At 44.1% G+C, this 13,107-nt stretch overlaps 1 protein-coding gene across 1 annotated transcript in view; it reads left to right on the forward strand.

Moving 5' to 3' along the window:
• Window positions 1-8,311: 8,311 nt before the first annotated feature.
• The window catches only part of ZNF396 (zinc finger protein 396), a 77,052-nt gene continuing 72,256 nt past the window's right edge, over window positions 8,312-13,107 (forward strand). The window contains exon 1 of the mRNA XM_055323939.1: window positions 8,312-8,434. The gene's annotated coding sequence lies outside the window, so the exon portion shown is untranslated. The remainder of the gene's footprint in view (window positions 8,435-13,107) is intronic.

A 13,107-nucleotide genomic window follows, 5' to 3' on the forward strand; every position in this document is an offset into this window, starting at 1 on the left:
TGAGCTGTCTCTGCTTTGGGGCATTAGGAGGCCAGGTGCCTTTTCTTTCTGAGGGAATGCCCCTCCTGCAACTTCTCCTGGCTTAGAGAAAAGAAAAACAAAGCTGGGAGAGCAGCCTGCTGGGCAGGTGGCAGCCTCCCAGAACCTGGCTTCCTTTTCTTCGGTACAACAGCCCCTGTGTCACCCCAGTAAACCAGTGGTGAGAGTGGAAAGAGTGCTGGGTGGCTCCCTTCCCATGGAAAGGGACTAAGGGAGGGCCAGGAGAGGTAGGACCCTCTCATAAGTTCAGGCACCCTGAACATTTGAGCCTCTGGTGCACGGATCCTCAAACCTGAAACCCAGTGCTAAAACTGAAGTTCTCTGAACAACCAGAGGCTGCTTCTTGGGCTCCCACTCTCGCTCCTGCACTTGCTGCCAATAGCCTCGGAAAATCCTCCAGTTTCCCTTTTGGTGGAAATAAGGAGTAAGTGAGCCAAGGGTCCTTCCTGTTTCACTTCCACCTTCTATTATACAAAGAAAACTTGGGGCAGGTCCACTTCTTTTCCATGAAGGCCCCCAGGTGGATAGTGTCCCACTATCCAATTTTAGCCATTTCTAGAAATGGAAGCTCTAATCATTTCTAAGACTTACTGCTGGGCGCTACCTCAGCCCTAACTGTTGAGCCTCTCCTGGGCCAGGGTCCAGGATGAAAGAGAATCCCTGCCCCCTGCATGTCCATCATGGGGGCCCACAGACTGGTGCTCCTGCAGGCCTCAGGGCTTCTGGGGTATGTGCACATGCACACATGTGTGCTATGAAACCTCTGTCATGGTCACCTGGGGCCCATTAAAAAGCAGATTCCTGGACCACACGCTAGACTTCTGACCCTAGCAGGGAGTGGGACCCAGGCATCTGCATTTGACAAATAGCCCAGTGTGAATATGACATGCAGAAGTGTGAGAACCACCATCTTCCACAGGCTCAGGGAAGCATATGTGCCGGACACTTGGCTCCCTTCTTTCCTGTTCCCCTGCCAGGCTTTCCTTGCCAGGCCCTGAGCACAGGGCTGAGTTCCAAAGATCAGGTCAGTTCACCCTGAGCAACAGGGGTCCAAGCTGAGCCAAACTAAGCTTCAAGCTGTGAACCCTTCCAACAAGGAGTCCAGGCAGGTAAAATAGTCCTTGTTGTCCATTCCTGGCCCAGAGGTCTCAGCCTTGGCTACCCATCAGCATCCCCTCCGTTTTGGGGTAGGGTGGGGTGGGTGGGAAGGTAGGGCGAGGTATAAAAATACCCAGAGATTCTGATTCAACTGGCTTGAGCTGGGGTCTGAACACAATATTTTCAAACTCCCCAGGTGATTTTTTTTTAAGATTATTTATTTATTCACGAGAGATACAGAGAGAGAGGCAAAGACACAGGCAGAGGGAGAAGCAGGCTTCATGCAGGCAGCCCGATGTGGGACTCGATCCTGGGATTCCAGGATCACGCCCTGAGCCAAAGGCAGATGCTCAACCGTTGAGCCACCCAGGCGTCCCTCCCCAGGTGATTCTGATTCTAATGTGTAGCCAGTGCGGAGAACCCTTATAGCTCTAATTACAAAGTGGATATTTCACATGAGGTGTTTTGTTTTTTTTTTAAGATTTATTTATTTATTTATTTGAGAAGGGGAGAGAAAGTGCACTCATGGCACAAATGCAGAGGGAGAAGCAGGCTCCCCACTGAGCAGGGAGCCAGATGCACGGCTGGATCCCAGGACTCTGGTATCATGACCTGAGCCAAAGGCAGATGCTTAACCTACTCAGCCACCAAGTGCCCCTGGGGTATCTTTTATAATCCACAGATCATCTGGCTCTTTGCAGGGCCATGGGGAGTGTGTGTGTGTGTGTTTAGGATTCCTTTTCACACAGCATTCTAGCCCTGGAGATTCCTCCCCTCTTCTTTCTGGTCCTGTTCCTACCCAACTTCAGGAACACATCACCTCCTGCCTGGACATTTTCAGTGTCCTCCTAACTGCCCTTTCCAGTGGTCTGATCCCCACCACTCTGCTTTCCCCTCCACTGGCAGAGGGTCTTTCCTCAACTTTGGATGAGAACTTGACTTTGCCCATCATGGGATGTCCACAGGTGATTTGTCTCAGATACCTTGTCAATTCTGGCATTGGCCTGTAGTATCCAAAGGATACTCTCAGCCCTTTAAAAAAAGAAAGCACTAGCTGAAAAATCAGATTGTTTTCATAAAACTAAACTGAGGTTCAATCTGTTCTGAATGGAGTTTGACTCTTTCTCAGTATCTGTCTGATACTTGTCTTCACTTTAAGAGGAGAACAATCTATTACTGCACATAGATTAGAACCTCTTATAATGTTGGAAAATGCTCTCTAGAGCGCATGTGGATGAGAGGGACCCATTTTGCTCCTGTCTCCCAAGTTAAAGCATACATTCATCTGGATTTTGAATTTTGTTTTATAATTGGGCCAAAAGTGTTTTCAGTGAGAAATCTTTTATTTCTGAATTCATGGCCATTGGAAAAAGACATCACACTCTGGATGCTGCTTCCAGTGACCTATAATTTAACCTAGTAAAAAGGATAACAAAGGAAATGGATGGAGTGAAGAACCTGACCAAATAGGACAGGTACCTTGGGAAGAGATTAGAATGATGTCCTCTTCCAAATGCATGAAATGATAACTGTTATTTAAAACAATGTTCTCTCTGATGATAGGAAATGTGTAGGCCTCATTTGGATACTGATTCAGACAAAAAAGACTTAAAACATTTTTGAGACAATTGGAAATTTGGTATGTGATGATATTTAGGAACTCTTATGAATACTGTTAGCTGTGATAATGGTCTGGTAATGTTAAAAGAAAGGATTCGTATCTTTTAGAGACACATACTGAAATATTTATAGGCAGAATGATATGATCTCTGGGATTTGCGGCAGGACAATATGGGAGAGAGGAAGTGGATCGGAGTAGTGCTGAAACAAGATTGGCCAGGAGTCAATAATTGTCGAAGCTGAGTGATGGGTACACGGAGGTTCATTATACTATTCTGCTTTCATATGTGTTTGAATTTCTCTATAATAAAATGCTTTTTATTTATTTTAAAAAATATTTTATTTATTTATTCATGAGACACACACACACAGAGAGAGGCAGAGGCACAGGCAGAGGGAGAAGCAGGTTCCCTGCAGGGAGCCCGACATGGGATTCGATCCCGGGACTCTAGGATCAGGCCCTGGGCTGAAGGCGGCGCTATACCGCTGAGCCACCCCGGCTGCCTGCTGAGCCATCCGGGCTGCGGAATAAAATGCTTTTTAAAAGAATATGATGTTTTGGGGCACGTGGCTAAGTTGGTTAAGTGTACGATTCTTGGGCTCAGCTCAGGTCTTGATATCAGGGTTATGAGTTCAAGCCTTGGACTGGGCTCCACATTGGGCATGGGGCCTTCTTAAAAAAAAAAAAAGGAAGATGATGACCATGATGTTTTTAATACTAAAAATTTAAGTAAATTTTTAACCTAAAATTGGTGGTCTGCCTTAGCTTGGCACTGTGGACGCTGGCAGTCTGAGGACCGCTGCCTGGGTGGCATGCAGTCTTGAATAGACAGGATACCCAGATCCTAAAGCATTTCACAAAGGACACATTGGAAGAAGCATGTGAGGCCTTGAGTACTCTGGGGTCGGAGAGTGCCGTAAGAGTAGTTCCTGGTGTAGGCTGCAGTGGGGACCAGAGACATCAGCGTGGAGGGTCTCTTGCATTGGAATGACTAGCTACGGTTTGAGAAAATACTGGTTGATCTACTGCCCAGAGACACAGCCCTACAAAAATCGCTACTGCATGTGATGCAGAAGTACACCCTGAGGGCCCCCCACTGCCCTGCTGTGTGAAATTCCTAGTGTGGCACCCACTGCAGGGACCCCAACAGCCTGGGTTTGAATCTCATTTCTGTGACTGACCAACTCTCTGGTTTTGGGCAAATTGGGAACTAACTCTCAAACTGTCAGTTTCCTAATTTGTAAAATGAGCATAATGATAGTATCTGCTCCACATGACTGCCAGGATGGGATGAGGAAATGTCAGAAGAGCATTTAAACACTGTTCCTAGGGGATCCCTGGGTGGCGCAGCGGTTTGGCGCCTGCCTTTGGCCCAGGGCGTGATCCTGGAGACCCGGGATCGAATCCCACATCAGGCTCCCGGTGCATGGAGCCTGCTTCTCCCTCTGCCTATGTCTCTGCCTCTCTCTCTTTCTCTCTCTGTGACTATCATAAATAAATAAAAATTAAAAAAAATAAACACTGTTCCTAATGGGAGACTCCTAACTCTGGGAGACAGGCTGGGGGTGGGGGTGGCTGGGTGGTAGGCACTGGGGGGGGTGCTTGATGGGATGAGCACTGGGTGTTATTCTATATGTTGGCAAATTGAACACCAATAAAAAATAAATTTATATAAAATAAAATAAACACCGTTCTTGGCCCACATGCCAACAAGTGTGAACTGTGATCATCACTCACTTACCTCCCTCTGGGCTCTGCTTTAGAAAGACAGACCTTTTCCTAAGTCATCAGTATACTCCTTCTGATTCTCTTTTTCTCTGTTCTTTTAAAAAAATTTTAAAATTCATTTTTTATTTTTTCTCTTTTCTTTCCCTTCTAGAACTCTTAGATTCAATATTTGCAGCCCACTTGTCATAACTGAACAACCTCATATGCTAGACATTTCCATGTGTTCATCTTATTGCTGGCTCTATCAACTATTTTCCTTGTCTTCTTCATTGCTTATCTTGGTCACTTATTCCATCTTCTGTTCGGTGTATTTTTATCAGCTGGTTCTTCTTCTTTTTTTTTTTTAAGATTTTATTTATTTATTCACGAGAGACACAGACACACACACACACACACACACACACACACACACACACACACAGGCAGAGGGAGAAGCAGGCTCCATGCAGGGAGCCCGACGTGGGACTCGATCCCAGGTCTCCAGGATCACACCTGGGCTGAAGGCGGCGCTAAACTGCTGAGCCACCCGGGCTGCCCTATCAGCTGTTTTTTACCTTTTTTTATTTTTTATGGTGCGAGAGAAGGAGTAAATAACTCGCTAAATAAGTAAGCAATCTGTGACTGAGGCCAAGGGAAGAGAGGCCAGGGGGTAGACAGGAGAGGACTCTGATGAATGAGCTCTGTCGAAGGAACAAGCTGAGAAACAACCCACTGGGCCTCTTCAAAATCATTGCTGTTCTATGCCTTCCTCGGTATCTATTGGGTATGCTACCATTGTTTGTTTCCCTGTAATAACGGGCCATCAAATACTTAAAAATCGAAAAGGGGCAAGCTGTCTATATGCTTTGGTGGCAGGGTTGGGTGTGAAAATGGGGCATCTTTCTTCCCACTGTAAACCCAGAAGCCCAGAAGTCAGCCAGGTTTCCTTCTAGGACTCAGTGGCCCCTGTCCACTGGTGCTTGTGTTTCTGCAGCAGACAAAGCCTTTCCTGGGAAGAGGTAGTGCTTTCCTGGCCAACAGGATACTGACTGCTGACAGGCACACAGTGTGCACCAAACACGCCACTCTTCCACTCAGGGTCAGACAGATGAGTCACCTCCACCAACCCCAGGGGGACCCAGGGCCTTGGATCTTTCCAGCGTGAATGCAGAATGGCATGGCCTGGGCTTTGTGATAGGGATGACTGCAAGGGCTTTTTTCTGAGATCTAACTAAGGCCTTAGTGACTGATAACTCCCCTAATAACAACTGGGGAGGAAGCTGCTAACCAGAGATAAAGATGACAGAGTTTCTGGTCTTTTCAAAGAAAAAGTCCCTTTGGAGACAATATCAGACCTTGAAAACTTAGATGTCCCAAAAGTACACATTAGCACTATTCCCCCTAAACTCTTGGCTTGCCTGTCAGGAAGGTTTTGCAAAGAAACAATAACCTATGTATTTGTGCCACTCGTCACCATTTTCCCTCAAATTTGATGCTGCCATCTCTTGGCTTCTGGTGTGGCAGGGGCCATGAGCTTTGGCTCGGCCTCAGAGGCAAACCTGGCCATTAGAAGAACAGAGAGACAGGACACTCTAGGGATGGAATGTATACACGATGGTTCTGGAAGCACAAACGCAAGCCCTTGTAGCAGCACTGCCCCCAGCCAGGGACCTCCTCAGAGAAAGTGGGCTGCATACTGTGGACACTCTCTCTCAGAATGCTGATTTCCTAGGCCTCCGGCAAGGTCCATCATTAATTATAAGAAGCTTTTTTATTTATTCTCCTTCTTTATCTTTTTTCTCTAATTTAATAGGAAAAACACACTATTATACAAAAAGTCAGATTTAGACATTAAAACCATGAGTGGCATATTGCTAAGTGAATTTTAAAAAATCCCCAAATCATAGGTGAACCCAATTTTTATAGTAACAAAAACATCCATAAGAAAGGATGTGAAAGGATTCATGCCGAGGAGAGAAGAGTCTCCTTTGGAGAAGGGAGTGGATTCGGGGTAGGAGTTACAAAGAAGGGGAACTTCTGTTTTTTACTCTGAAGTTCTGGAATTCAGGGGGAAGAGTACATAGTAATTTAAATTCTTTAAAATAAGAACTTAAAGCAACTTTCAAATTAGTTGTGTTCAAAGCAACATTCGTTTCCCACAACGTGGCAAGCTCATTGCCTGTCGGCTGTCACTTGGAGAATTCCCTTCTCCCTCAGCACTGAGCTTAGTAGTTACCTCCCCCAGAAAGCTTCTCTGTCTCTTCCCTGCTCCAGAATTCCCCCAAGTCCACAGTGCACAGGCTCCATGTTTGTTGCCTGACGCAGTCACCAGGCTGAGATCCTTGAGGGCAGGGAGCCTGACACTGAGCTATCTGGCCCCAGTAGAGCCAGGAAAAGTGAGTAAAGCAGGAAATATTTCCTTTTCACAGGGGCAAATGACTCTTGCCTGATACAAAATGGGCACCCCATCTTTATAGAATACTTCTTAAAAGTGCTCAGAATAAATATCCCCTGACCTAAGTTATGCTGTGGGGATTCGGGGCAGTATTACCATCATATCTGGGTAAAATGCCAACGGCCATGAAGAAATTTTTTTATAGTACATGAGATGTTTTAAAAATTTTTTAAAGATTTTATTTATTTATTCATGAGAGACACAGGGGGAGAGAGAGGCAGAGACACAGGCAGAGGGAGGAGCAGGCTCCGTGCAGGGAACCCGATGCGTGACTCAATCCTGGGTCTCTAGGATCACGTCCTGGGCTGAAGGCGGCGCTAAACCACTGAGCCACCGGGGCTACCCTAACTTTTTTTTTTTTTTTAATTTTTGAGAATGTTTTTAATTTTAAGTTTTCCTCCCATAAATTTTCTAAAACCATTGGCATTCTTTTTCCTACTCCAGAATCTAGTAATTGGCACAAAACATAGCCTCAAATTCTGTATTATAGTATTTTAAACTTGAAATACAATATGATATGATTTCAGGGTCCTGCCAATTATTTAAGATAAATAAGATCCATCTGGTCTCAAAATTTCTGGTCAATTCAACAAATTGAAAATCACTTGATTTAGACATTTGGCATCGTTGTGCTTGTTCATTTTTCATTCATTCATCCATTCATTATGGGGTCGGAAGCCTCCTGCCATAAGAGGGTTGGTAAAGTGGCCAAGGAGAGAAGACAGTAATAAGCAAAAAAGAGAAGGTCAGAAGTGCTGACTGGTGGTTGGAGAGTACATGGACCAACCCAAAAAAGACAGGCTAGCCTTTAGACCAAAATGGTGTTACAGTTGTCCAGGAAAACTAGGGAAAAAGAAGTATACAAATATTGTAATCGGGAGGGGGGCCCAGTAGAGATGGGGCAGGCTAGGTCTTACGTGGGAGGTAGGAAAGGAAAGGGGATAACTTAAGTATGGAAAATTTTCCTTGGATAATAGCCATTTCATGTAGGCAGTAAAAATAAATCCGTGGTATTTTTGAAGAATAAAGGTATAAGCCACAGGATGGAATGGACAGTGGAATCCTGGCATCAGTGGTCCCTAGGTCACGCTGGAGGAAAGGCAGCCTGTAGCCTGGGGCAGTGACTCAGGCAGGAGGGATGTGGCACAGGTTGCCTGCAGCTGTGATTGGGAGAACAGGATGAGACACTGCAGAGGACATCCTGGAACAGCCTGGGGACTTTCCATGCAGGAACACATGTGGAAACCCAGAGCCTGAGAGAATTCTGGCCTGCATGCCAGGCAGAGTCCTTGAGTGTGAGCAAGGGCAGATGAGTGGAAATCCTAACCCTGCACCACCACAGCACAGCGGAGATTGGTAAGGAAGCATGGCTGACATCTAGTGCACTCTACAGACCTGGCTAGCTCCTGCCTTCCAGAGCCCTGCCTTCCATGAGCTGTGCTGAACCCTTTCCCCCTTGGGGAACCTGGGTGCCCCATGCTCTGCAGCTTCCAACCCACGGATTCAAACCTCAGGTACCTTTCTCCTACCAGACCGATCTGTGCCATATCTGTAATGTCTGTGCCTTGATTTACTTAGGATGCTCCTTTAAATGGACTTGCATTTTAAATATAGCCTCTTCCTGCTAAGGAAATAGCCACATTCATAAATTACTCTCACCTGAACCAGTCCCCCTCCCCCTGCTCCATCCCTCAACCCCACCCACCCCCAGTCACTGGGCTTCTCTGCACAGTCAAAACCCTTCCTGGGCATCCAGGTGGCGCTGGGACACAGGACACCTTCTCCCACCTTGGCAGCAATCTTGTCACTCAGCAGAGTAAATCACTGGGGCTTCTTGGGAGGCACAGGTGCCTGCCTTGTTAGGTTTCTCTGCTTTTTAAATTCTGTCATGGAGTTTGGAGCTCAGGCCCCCTCTCCCTACAGCCTCTCCTACACATACCAGGGAGCTTGGAGTTCTGGCCTAGATTTCAGGGAGCTCCCTGCTTCCCCAGCAAGGTAAAGCATTATCCTTATTAGCACCCACAGTGGTGAGTCATGTTGATAACAGACACTCCTGATGAGACATAATGAGAATAGTACTTTACCTCTGTGGTCTTCCTTCCAAAATCCAATAAGCTCAGTCCGGTTAGGAGAAAAATCTCCAACAAATCCCAGTTGAGTGACATTCTGCAAAAGAATTTACCAGTGCTCTTCAAAACTGTCAGGGTCATCAAAAACAGGAAAGCCTGTGGAATCATTACAGCCAAGAGGAACGTAAGGAGACATGATGACTAAATGTAATATGGCATCTGAAATGGGATCCTAGAACAGAAAAGGGACATTAAGTAAAGACTAAGGAAATCTGAAGAACGTATGGGCTTTAATTAATAGTAATGTATCAGTATTGGTTCATTAATTCTAGGAAATATACCATATTAATATAAGAAGTTAATAATCAAATGAGCAGCGTGTGTATGGGATTATATGGCAATTCTTTATCTTTGCAATTTTCCTGTAAATCTAAAACTGTTCTAGAATTGAAAGTTTATTAAAAAAATAATAACTTTTTAAAAACACCATCCTAGGGGTGTCTAAGTGGCTCAGTTGGTTGAGTGTTTGACTCTTGAGTTTTGGCTCAGGTCATGATCTCAGGGATGTGGGACTGTACCCTGCGTGGGGCTCTGTACTCAGCAGAGGTCTATTTCTCTCCCTTTCTCTTCCTCTCTCTCTGCCTCTCCCCTGCATTCTGTGTGCTCTCTCTCTCTCTCTCAAATAAGTAATCTTAAAAAAAAAAGTAAAAAAAAACTAAAAACTTTAAAAACTTTAAAAACTTAAAAACTTTATTTTTATTTATTTTATTTTTTATTTTTATTTTTTTAAAAAACTTAAAAACTTTAAACTTTAAAAACTTTAAAAAAAACTAAAAAAGTTTTAGTCATCCTAAAACCCCCAGTGGGATAGTAACTGCTGGATCACGTCAACGAAGAAAATTTTATCATGGATCCAAAATGCCACCTTTCAAATTACAGGCATGATTGAGTATCAGCTGCTTACTAAATGAAACTTATCCATTTTAGCCTCCTTTACTGCTGTTCTAAATATCTATTATACAGTCCACAGTCCGTTCACTTTAAAAAATTCTGGTTTGGGGGTGCCTGGATGGCAGAGTCAGTTGAATGTCTTGCTATTTTTTGGCTTAGGTTGTGATCTCAGTGTCGTGATGTTGAGCCCTAAGATAGGCTCTGTGCTCAGCTCAGAGTTTACTTAAAACTCTCTCTCTGCCCCTCCCTCCCACTCTCTCTCCTTCTCAAATAAAGAAATAAATCTTTTTAAAAAATCTGGTTCTATCTGTTTCTTTCTTTCTTTCTTTCTTTCTTTCTTTCTTTCTTTCTTTCTTTCTTTCCTTCCTTCTTTCTTTCTTTCTTTTTTTTTTTTTTTTTAAAGGGAGAAGAGGGAGAAGCAGGCTCCATGCAGGGAGCCTGACATGGGACTCGGTCCCAGGTCTCCAGGATTAAGTCCTGGGCTGAAGGCAGCACTAAACTGCTGAGCCAACTGGGCTGCTCTGGTTCTATCTCTTTCTTTCTTTCTTTCTTTCTTTCTTTCTTTCTTTCTTTCTTTCTTTCTTTCTTTCTTTCTTTCTTCTTTCTTCTTCCCTTCCTTCCCTCCTTCCCTCCTTCCTTCCTTCCTTCCTTCCTTCCTTCCTTCCTTCCTTCCTTTTCTTTCTTCCTTCCTTCCTTTCTTTCTTTTTTTAAAGATTTATTTATTCATGAGAGACACAGAGAGAAAGGCAGAGACACAGGCAGAAGGAGAAGTAGGCTCCACGCAGGGAGCCCGATGTGGGACCCAATCCCGGATCCTGGGATCACGCCCTGAGCCTGAGCCGAAGGCTGATGCTCAACTGCTGAGCCACCCAGGTGTCCCGTTCTGTTTCTAATTCAAAAAGTAATATGTTATTTGGTATGACTTGAAAAAAAGAAATTATTGTCAAAACTTTCTCCGTTTAAGAAACTGTATTATTTGCAGAACTTCCCTTAAAAGCACTTTTGGAAATGACTCAGAACGGGCTCCACCACATTCTACCTTGTAGGAATTGTAAGATAATGAGGCAGTAATCTCCAGTAATAGCTAGATGTGACAAAACTCAAATAAGCAGATTCCTCTTCTTATTGTGCATATGCAAAGTCTGGCCCATTGTCTCCTGGGGTAATTTGTGAGGTTATAAATATATGTTACTCTGACTGTATCCATGCTGTGTTTCCTGCACTGTGGTTTATTGGGGAACGTTAGGATTTGAGAAGGGGAGTGATATTATCAAGGGGAAGTGGGGAGAAGCTTTCTTGTCCTTAGAGATATCTCAAATGGTGGTGCCTTGATTTGCCTCTTTGGCATGTAACACATCATTCTACCATCATGGAATCAACTTACGGAAGACTTATGGTTGAAAGGAAAATAAACAGGCTAGCCAAATGACTTTGAAACACTGAAAGTATGCACCCCGAGCCCTGGCACGCATACCTGCCCCACCACTGAAATACTAACACTTCACCATTGTGTTTTGCCAATTGTTGCTCCAGCTCTCTTGCCTCCTGGGCTTCTTCACACCTCAGTCCTGTCTTTTTTCTTTTCTTTTCTTTTTCTTTTTTTTTTTTTTTACCGTTTGTCAGCCTCTTCCTGGCTTCCTTTCCTTCCCTGTCCAGCACATCCCTTCACCTGTGTAGGAATCAGGACAGAAACCAGGCGGACTATCGGCATGACTTTTAATGAGCCCTCTGGATACCCCATCCCTTGCAAATGCTCCTCATAGTTTGTCTCATTTAGTTAGCAATGGCTTTGGTATTTCAAAATGAAACAAGGATTAGAAAGCTCAAAACAAACAGTCAATCAAAAAGCTGCAGAGCAGCTACCAATTGAATATTAAAAAGAAAGTTGAGAATGGCTGGAATCAAAAAAGACAATAAATAACAAGGGTGGGCAAGGATGTGGAGAAAAAGGAACCCTCAAACACTGCCGGTGAGAATGTAAATTGGTGCAGCCACTGTGGAAAACAATATGGAGGTTCCCCAAAAATTAAAAATAGAAACATCCCCAGGGCTCCCAGCATGGAGCCTGCTTCTCCCTCCTCCTGTGTCTCTGCCTCTCTCTCTCTATGTCTATCATAAATAAATAAAATAAATAAATCTTAAAAAAATAGAAACATCATACAATCTAGTAAGTCCACTACTGGGTATTTACCCAAAGAAAACAAATACACTAATTTGATAAAATATTTGCACCCTATGTTTACTATTGCAGCATTATTTATAATAGCCAAGATATGGAAGGTACCCAAGTGTCCATCAATAGATGAATGGGTAAAGAAGATGTAATATATATATATACAGCATAGGGAATGTAGTCAATGGTATTGTAATAGCGTTGTATGGTGACAGATGGTAGCTACACTGGTGGTGAGCACAGCATAATGTATAGAGATGTTGGATCGCTATGTTGTACCCTTGAAACTAATGTTAGACAGGAAAGCTCTTGAACGGGTTAGGGCCAGACATGTCCTTTACAAATTGTCAGTCTGTCAATCTAAGTAAGAAAAGATGGGTAGGAATTGACACAGTCTTGTAACATGGTCCAAGCCTTTGGAAGAGGAGGTTGAGATGCCAGTAAGAGTTCCTGGAGCCTGCAGCTGTATGATCATCAGGTCTCTGCATTCTTTTCATTCTCTGAGTGGTATCTTTTGATGAGCTGAGTTTTAGTTTTTTTACAAAGATTTTATTTATTTATTTATTTATTTATTTATTTATTTATTTATTTATTTGAGAGAGCAAGCATAAGCAGGGGGAACAGAAGAGGGAGAGGGAGAAGAAGGTTCTCTGCTCAGCAGGGAGCCCAATGTGGGACTTCATCCTAGGACCCTGAGATCATAACCTGAGCCAAAGGTAGGTGCTTAACTGATTGAGCCACTGAGGCACCCTTGAGTCTTAATTTTGATGCCCTTCTTTGATCACTATTTTTCTTGTACAGTTAGTATTTTTGTATTCTTTTTTTTTTTAATTTTTATTTATTTATTTACAATAGTCATACAGAGAGAGAGAGAGAGAGAGAGGGGCAGAGACACAGGCAGAGGGAGAAGCAGGCTCCATGCACCGGGAGCCCGACGTGGGATTCGATCCCGGGTCTCCAGGATCGCGCCCTGGGCCAAAGGCAGGCGCCAAAC

The sequence above is a fragment of the Nyctereutes procyonoides genome, unplaced genomic scaffold (genome assembly GCF_905146905.1).
Source record: "Nyctereutes procyonoides isolate TBG_1078 unplaced genomic scaffold, NYPRO_anot_genome, whole genome shotgun sequence".
NCBI lineage: Eukaryota > Metazoa > Chordata > Mammalia > Carnivora > Canidae > Nyctereutes > Nyctereutes procyonoides.